The sequence below is a fragment of the Hippopotamus amphibius genome, chromosome 2 (genome assembly GCF_030028045.1).
Source record: "Hippopotamus amphibius kiboko isolate mHipAmp2 chromosome 2, mHipAmp2.hap2, whole genome shotgun sequence".
In the NCBI taxonomy this organism is placed as follows: domain Eukaryota; kingdom Metazoa; phylum Chordata; class Mammalia; order Artiodactyla; family Hippopotamidae; genus Hippopotamus; species Hippopotamus amphibius.
In genome coordinates, this window is record NC_080187.1 from 87,360,105 (window position 1) to 87,369,069 (window position 8,965).

Below are 8,965 nucleotides of genomic sequence, written 5' to 3' on the forward strand. Positions count from 1 at the left end.
GCCTCTGACGCAAACTGAAAAATACAGCCCAAGGTGTGGGTGAATGGGAGTAAAATGACTAGCGGCTGGGCTGAGGGTCTGTCTGCGGAGCTCTGGAAACATGCGGACTTCACAGACTACTTCTCTGGGTCCTGCCCCGCTCCTCCCAAACCTTGGCATTCAACAGTCCAAGAGTAGTAATAGTAACTAATAACAGAAGTCACTTCCAATCAAAACACAAGGGCTGATCTTACCAAAGAGTCATAGGGATTCAAATATTCCCTGCATGAAAGAAACTGTTTGTTTCACAATTCGACCTTTGGCCAACACAGCTACTAGATCCGCGGCCCGCACCCTGGGCTGGCCACTGCATACATGCAGCAGGAAATTCCAGTCCGCGTGTCATCACAGGGGCCCCAGCCCCTGACACGACTAGTCATCTTACTCTTCTTACCCTTCCCTCCTCCACACTGCCACCATTCACAGTCCAAAAATTGCACGTAAGATTGTTTCTCCCCTACTCAAAATCCTTGGGTGATGCCCCATTGTTTAGATAACAAAATCCAACTCCTTTGGCATTAAATGTCAAAACTGTATACCAGCCTTACATGCTACTGTATTCTACCCCTATTCCTCCATTTAGAACCGACGCTTTAATCAAAATTATCTATTCGTTTTGCCAGAATACATCCTTTTTTTTTTTTTTTTTGCTTATTTAGCATTAAAGTAAAATTATATACGGTGAAATGCATAGATCTTGAGGGTACCATCTGATGACTTTGGATAAATGCATGCAACCATGCAACCACTCAATATTTCCAATCTCAATATTTGCATATCTCAGAAAGTTCCCTCGTGTCCCCTTCTAGTCAATTCTGTCCCTGCAGAGGCAACCACTATCCTGATTTCTGTCACCATAGATTAGTTTTCCTGTTTTGAACTTTATACGGAGGAATCACACCGCATGTACTCTCCTGTGTCCTGCTCCTCCCACACAACATAATGGTTGCCACATGTAATGATAATTCATTTTTTACCTCTTAATTATTGCCAAATAGTATCTCACATGTGAAAATGCCACAATGTTTTTATCCATTCACCTGCTGGCAGTGTTTGGCTGTGACACTCAGCACAAGTCTTCTGTGGACATATGTTTTCATTTCTCTTAGGTAAATCCCTCGGAGTGGACTTGCCAGGACATAGAGAGGACTGGTGCATTTTTAAGTTTGTTAAGGAGCTATCACACTGTTTTCTAGAGTGGTTGTACCCAAAATATATAACATTTTAAACTCAATAACATTTCCTTCTTATTCACATGGTGTCCAAGGCAGTTCCACGGCAGCAGGGCTTGGGGGGGAGGTTCTTGCACAGTCATTTAGAGGCTAGGCTACTGGAAGCCCTGCCATCCCCAGACGAGGCTTTCAAGGTAACTCTGAGCAACAATGTTTGACTGTGGATGGAGACTGAACACCCCCTTCTTCACTGACATGGCCCAGAGCTAAGTGTTATCCTTTCGGTTGACATTTCACTGTTGAGAGCTAGTCTCCAACCCCACCAGGAGAGCTGTGAAATGGAGACACCGGCTGGACAGCTGCTTACCCGGCACGAGCCTGTACCCCGGGAGGGGAACACAAGTCTTCGACGCAGAGTTAGCCATCGCCAGCACCCCAGGGGTTAAACTCTTACCCTCCTTTCCAGTCTGACTGTGCCCATTGAAACTGTCCCATAATCTGTGCACAGTAAATCCTTCCTTTCTCTGTACTCCCGTGGTGCTTGCCTTTCTTCTGCAACAGCAATTAAGATCTGCCTTTCATGATTTATTTCCATGTTTTGGCCACTAGATGGCGTCCCCTTGGAGGCCTCTGAGGTCTGGCCATGTGCTTGGCACAGAGTGGGGTCTCCATAAGTGTTTACTGAATTCACTGTGGTAGAGACATAGGGTGCCCACCAACTCCTCCTCTTGGACACACCACTGTCTGCACACCCCAGTTCCCCGGCATCAAGCTGAGGGCACGTGACTTTCCTTGACAATGCAACGTGAGCCACAGCCCCGTGGCAGCCTCCAGGCTGATGTAGTGAGTAGGTATGCCTCTTGATATTCCAGGTCTCTCTCCCCTCACCTGCCAGCTGGATGAGGAGGCTGGCAAGTGGAGCACCCAAGACCCAACAAGCAGAGCCTGTGTCGTGAACACCTGGTGGAGCCGAGTCCCGCTGCTGACCTCACGGCTGAGGTCGGGTATTGTTTGCTAGATAAGTCAGCCTACCCCGACGAACCACTCACACTGTGTGAACCCAGCCACTGAACTCAGGAGAGATGACCAGTCACCTTGTCTCTCCATTGCCTCTCCTTGCTCGCCACTAAGTGCCGACTGTGTGACATCAGGTCCGTGCTGGTATGTGATGCTAGTGTCCGGTAAAGAGAGTTTTCAAGCTATACATCCAATTGTGATTTTGTTGCTAAACTTGATAATGATTCCACTGAGTTTTAAATGCTATGCATTTCTTCTGTACCTCATTCGACTACAATCTCTTAATCTCCTGGATATATAGCTATTCATTCATTTAGTAAATATTAAATATTTACTGAGTGCCCACCACGTCATTCACTTTTCTAGGCAATGGAGACAGAGCGGTGAATCAAACAGACCAAGTCCCTGTTCTCAATGAGAGAGACAGATAATAAACAAATAAATGTGACTGTTGAAAAGGCAGGAACAGGAGACATCCCCTCGTATAGCATCATGGCCCTCTTCCCAGCTTCTAACATATATGGTTGATAATAAATTAATGTCTGTCTCACCCACAGAACTGTGAAATCCATGAGCCTGGGTGCCCCTCTATCCCTGGCATCAAGGACAGTGCTTGTACAGAGCAAACACTCCGTAAATATTTATTGAATCAAAAAAATGAATAATGATGATTATCTCTACTATCTGCTGAGAGCCTGTTATTTTCCAGGTACCATGTGAAAAGTTTGCATGCATCACCTCATTTAATCCTTACATCATCCCTGCAAAGTAGTTATTATTACTCTCTTTTACCCGGGAGGGAATTGGGGTTCAGAGAGGTTACGTGACTAGCCCATCGTCACATGGCTAGCAGTAAGTGACAGACCTGACATTAGAATCCACATGCTTTCCTCAGGACCACACTGCCACACACAACAGCAACAAGGACTTTTTAATTTAATTTTTTAACGTCCCATATATTCTTTCTCAACAGTGAGGAGCAACCACTACAGGCCACCGTTCCCGTGAGCTGGACAATTCACCCCCTCCCCCCGCCCCCAACCCCGGCAATTTGCACCGGCCAGCTCGGGGACGCCTTCCCCAGCAGACGGAAGATGTGCACTTGTGGTAATTACAGACCATGCTGTCCTTTTCATTTATGTCTTCACAATCCAGCTTGACATCGTGTCATAAAAGTTTATGTACTGTGTTCTCTCCGCTCCTTACTAATACTCTCTGGCGTTCTCCCCAGCCATCCAGAATCAATACCGTAGCTGCTCTCTCAATAAAGCAGGGAGCTACGAACAAGGCCCAAATGGGCACAGTGACTATTTGTGGCAATTAGACGTCACGCTGAAAAATGGTCATGCTGAAGGAGTGTGGGCAAGGTCTAAAGACCAGCAGCATCACTGATGTCCCTCACCAGGGACCTGCAAACTGGACTGCTTAAAAAATACCGTCTGTCCCCCTCACCTCTTCTCTTTTTCACCCTCTCTGCCTCCTTCTATCTCACCAGAGATAAGGAGAGAGAAGTGCATTCAAATTAGGGACCCTAGCAATCGATTTTTACTTGCAGTTGGGGGATTGCAATCAATGTTAATTAACCAGATTCTTTTTCAGCAAAGGTTGGGACAGGAGAATAACTGCACAATATTTTTGACCGCGACAACAGGTATTAATGGACTCTGGGACGGCCAGAGAGCCCGAGGGAGAAGGAGGGAGGTACTGAGTGTCTCCATGGAAGAAAACACAAGCACAGGAAGAGGAGAGACTGGGATGATTATAAAGTGGTCCTATCCACGGGCCCTGGCAGCATGTTTTGGAAGCTTGAGCAGGGAAGCTCAGCTATTTGCACATCCTTCAGCGTCTTTCTGCCCCAGGAAAAGTGGACTTCATCAGGGGGATGATTCCTACATTGTCGGCTAGGTCAGTGGCAGCCAAGCATCCACTCTTATCACTCTAAAGCGTAGCTCATACCTGGGCCGTGTGGCTCAGTGGGAAGAACAAGGAATTTGGCAACAGGAAGTGGTTTTGAGCCTTAGGAGGTGCTTCCTGGCTATGGAACTGTGGGCAAGTTCCGTAGACTGTCAACTCACTCACCTATGACATACGTGATTACAACAACTGACCTCAGGAGCATTGACGCGAGATTCAAATAGGATTCTACATGGAGGTACATTGTAAGTAACATGCTACAGGAGTGTCAGCAGCTGCCACTCTTGTAAGTCACAAGGACAAAGGCCTGGAGCCTCCGATCTCAACCAGCCAGCATACAAGATGGGACCTGAGGCTCCTTTCCAATCTCGACCTATCTCTAACGATGTAGGAAGTGGTCTTGGCAGTTATCCATGCCAATTTCTATTCAAAAGGTGACTTATTTCTGAATATGTGTCGCATTGAGAAGAGGACCTTCAAATGTGCCAATGCTACTTTTCAATATCCCAGAGAAAATAAAGGTGTAACAGTTGGAAATGTAATAGAGCTGACAAAAATAAACCCCAAAGCTGTATCTGTTTTGAAACAGTGCACACATTACAACTTTTTGGTCAAGAAAGAAAACAGAAACTGAGGAAGCCGATGGGCACTATCTCCGGGAGAGACCCATCGTGGCCAGATTCTTGGGGTTTCCTCCCCACCATTTTAGTCAAATGGTGCCTTTACCTCCAAGAGAAGCTTTCAAGGCCTTCAGTTAAGAGAAAGGCACCAATATTTTTCAGGTCTTTCAAGTCCCCTGGGAGTGAGGGAGAATATTGGGGAACATGATAGCAGGTCATATCACCATACAGAGAAAAGATTCCTAGTCGCTCTAGGTGGCCCCTTGGCCTCTGTGGCACGGACGTTGCAACCATGGTGATACACACTAGCTCCTCCTCGCCAAGGCATCTGTAGGCGGCTTCCACTTAAGGAAGGTGAATGAAAGGAGAGGAGGCTGGGAGGGAGAGGAGGAAAGAAGGCAGAAAGAGAGGAGCAGGGAAGGTTGTCAATGATTCATGGGTTCAATAAACAGTGCTGAGAAGAGGCCACGAGGTAGCCCCTCACCCCCACATGCAGCTCACTCTGGAGACCCAGAGGGACACACCATCTCTGCCCTCAAGTTGATCACAGGATCCTGGGTTGGCTGGAGGGAGGCAAATTCACAGAAAATCACCACGCAGGGCCTGGGGGAGTGCAGAGGAGGGGCACACACCCCCCACCTCCAACCCAGGCTGTAGACATGGGGAAAGGAGGAGTCTTTAAAGAAAGGACAGTATCAGTGAAGAGAAGGACAAAAGAGCAGAAGGGAGGATGAACTGAGGAAGCAGAAAGGGAGGGAAAATCAGGTGATAGCAGGGAAAGAAATTACTACCTCACCCTAGGATTTATATACTCAGCTCATATGCAAATCTTGTCTCATTGATCTGTGATTTCAGTGAATAAAGCTGCCTTTTCTGGAGCTATCGATTGTGAAGCAAGCTGAGAAGGCCAGGGCAGTCCTGAATAGACCTGGGGAATGAGCTCACAGTGGGTGGGCCTTGCACTTAATCAGAGAAGAGCAATTGCTCACAGTGACAATGGGTCATCCTCGAAGCAGGAAGTATCTTCTATCACACCTCCCTCCCCAATACAAAAAACATTCTAGTTTCACAAGCAGGGCCTGTTCCACCACCCCAGAGCCCTACCGGATGGGCCCCTCTTGGCCTGTCTAAGGGCAGGGAGCCTCCTTTGCTCACAGGAGTGCCATGCAGAAGCACGTCCTATTCCCCCTAACTGTTCACATTTATCCATGCTCAAGGTTTGGCCTCTCTTGGGTCTAAGCTGAATTCCACTGGTTTCTGGGGAAAGAGTCAGGAAGTCAGCCTGACTTAAGAGAAGAGAGACTTCAATTTTAAGCCCACTCCAGCAAGCACCTGGAAGATACCAGGGGCCAACAGAGAGTCCAGCCTGGGGCCAGGACCTGGTGGTCTTTCTCCTGCAGGAGCGTGAAAGCTGCTGAAGTAGGCAAGCCCAGAGGGAGAGGGTGTGGAAAGAGAGAAGCAGAGGGCTTAGGGCTGAAGTTGGCATATTCAAGGGTTGGGAGAGAAAGAGGGATCTTGGAGATGCTGACAGTAGGGTGAGAGAGAAGCAAGAGAAGGAAATCATGAAGGGACACAGGAGAGAAGAGAAACTCAGACACAGCTGAGCAGGTGAGCTGAGTAAGAACCTGATGGTGACAAAAGTCATCAGTGCTTATCCTGGAAACCAAGCAGGAACCTGTGGGGCTCCTGGGCATGGAAGACTTTCTGTGTCCCCTGTTTCTTGTAGGCAACAGACTCCAGCCTCCATAACCTTCCCTGAGTTTCAAAGGGCAGATTCAAACAGTTGCTAATCCAGGAAGGGAGGGGATGCAGAGACAAGGGAGCAGCAGCCAAGAAACAATAGTGCAGCCTTGGGGCAGGGTCCTGGTTCTGCCTCAAGGGAGGCACATAACAATGTCTTTAAGTTCCTTATAGAATTAAGCCCAAGAAATGGACAATGGCAGCATTCTACATACCAGAGAAGACCACTGGAGGCCAGATTAAAGGAACCAGAGAAGCTCATCAAGATTACCTGAGGCCAAAAAAAATAAATAGATAAAAATAAATAAATAAATAAAACAAAAACAAGATTACCTGAGGCCAGATTATAGGAGTGCAGGCCCTGCACACACCCTAATCTTATCAGCAACCCCTACCCTTGAACCATTGCTACAAAACTCCTCATCAAATTCTCCCAGGTTGGGACACAGTTTCTGGGGCAGGAGTCCACTGTGTCCCCCTTTGCCTGGCAAAGAAATAAAGCTATTCTTTTCTACTTCACCCAAAACTCTGTCTCTGAGATTCAATTCAGCACCAGTGCACAGAGGCTGAGTTTCCAGTCTCATCCTGACTCAAAAGTTCATGCGACCCATGAATACAACAAGAGCAAAGCTTACCTGCCCTCATGATGCTTGCAGTCTCGTGGGGAAGATAGAGGACTTACGGCAGGCAGGGCTTCTCAAACTCTGTGGGAAAGAACGAAATGTTATTGTTTTACTGCCTATCCACTGTGGATAGATAACACACCATGTCAATGTCAAATTGCTATTAAAGTTTGTAAGCTCTTACATTTCCATACTTACCTGCTCACAGACTGACACAGACTGCCTACCACATCTTGGGTAATTTAGATGACAGAGATGCCTACTGCCTACCAAACAGTTCCTCTCTCCTTCTACCTTACCAAGGGCATCCAGTGTTTTTCAGGATGCTGAGAAACTACATTCACCAGCTAAGGATAGGCAAGTAGATTTCTTTTGGTAGAGCTTGTAGGAAAATTTCATAAAGGAAGCTGACTCATCTGGGAGACATTTCCTTTGGTTCCTGCCCCTTTCACGGATGTGATGGCTTGCATTCCAACAGCCATCTTGAAACCAGGAGGCAACACTAAAGACACTGGAGCAAAAAACTTTAAGGGTCTGGCTCCCTGTTGACTATAAAACTACCATATTGACTCTGGAGAGCATTTCTCTACATTTTTTATTGCGTGAAAGAAAAGCTTTTATCTGGTTTAAGCCATTGCAATCTGGGGACAACCATCAAGTATATTTTTCATCTGTCTCATGAGTTAACAGGCACTTAACATGCAGGGAGGTAAATATTATCATCTCAACAATTACAACAGTCCAGAGAAAGTGTCTCTAACACAGGTTGGAGGAGGGTTGGGGAAAGCTGTCTGAAAGAGGCAAGGACAGAATGAAAGCCTGAAGGAGGAGGGGGAGTTAATTAGGGAAAAGGGGAGAGAGTTTTTCAAGCCTCCCAAATACACCCAATTTATGCAAAGAGTGGGAGGTAAGAGGGAGTGGGGCCGAATGAAGAACTCAGAGTAGTTTAGTGTGGCAGGAACAAGAGTGTAAAGTGGGAGCAGGAAGGGAAGAAATTATGGGAACTGCCAAGGAGTGGGAGGTGGTTTCCACATGAAGGAAGTAGACAGCTGACCTTCTAGAAGTCTCCATCCCAACCAAATGCAGAATCTTTCAGAAGACAATTTTCCCTGCTAGAAATCAGCTGGCAGACATTGGCTCTGGTCTCATCTCTGAGGAGGGAAATCACGTTCTGTTTAGCCAAGTCACTCGCCTCTTGGGTTTCCATTTCCAAATACGCACAACAAGCCTCATGCTATTGTCCCATCGACCTCACAAGGGATCTGTGCACAAGAAGTTGTGATATCTTACCAATAAGGAACATAAAGACTTCCTGTTCAGCCCTCTCGTTTTACTGATCAGGATCCTGAGGCCCAGAGAAGCCTTCCCACCTCGATGGGGAGATCTGAGCCTGGAATTTCCCTCTCTCCCAGCTCTCAGGCTGTTATTCTTTCCCCGTAAAGAGCTGAGTGTTTTGCACTTGAAGTAGATGGTTATTGTTCCTGCCAGAGGGAACACAGCAGAGTAAGATGATAGAGTTTCTTATTTCAAGAAATCTAGTACTTGAAGGTGCTTTGAATAACACATACTTTTGAAACTAACCAAATATTTGGAGTGTGTCTTCCCATCCTTCCTTTCTGCTCTAAAAGCAAAAACAGGTCTCTGTAATTTGGCATTGGGGGGGTGGGGTTGGGGGGTGTTAAAATAGATAAAAGGGAAAATCTAACTCAGTAACCACAGACGTGAAAGTGCCCTGAAGTATTTAGACCAGATTCGCATCTTTGGAGGTAACTCTTAAGTTTCCACTGAATCACTGAGAAAACATAGCTAACCCCCTTCGGTGACTTCACAGTTGCTCTCT

The 8,965-nt window shown here is 46.8% G+C and overlaps 1 long non-coding RNA gene across 1 annotated transcript; it reads right to left on the minus strand.

Annotated features, from left to right (window-relative positions):
- Nucleotides 1-6,729: 6,729 nt before the first annotated feature.
- Nucleotides 6,730-7,390, minus strand: LOC130843946 (uncharacterized). Its single transcript, XR_009051107.1, has 3 exons — nucleotides 7,324-7,390; nucleotides 7,138-7,206; nucleotides 6,730-6,773 (listed from the first exon to the last, which is right to left on the minus strand). It is a non-coding gene; the product is annotated as an uncharacterized LOC130843946 (long non-coding RNA).
- Nucleotides 7,391-8,965: the final 1,575 nt, after the last annotated feature.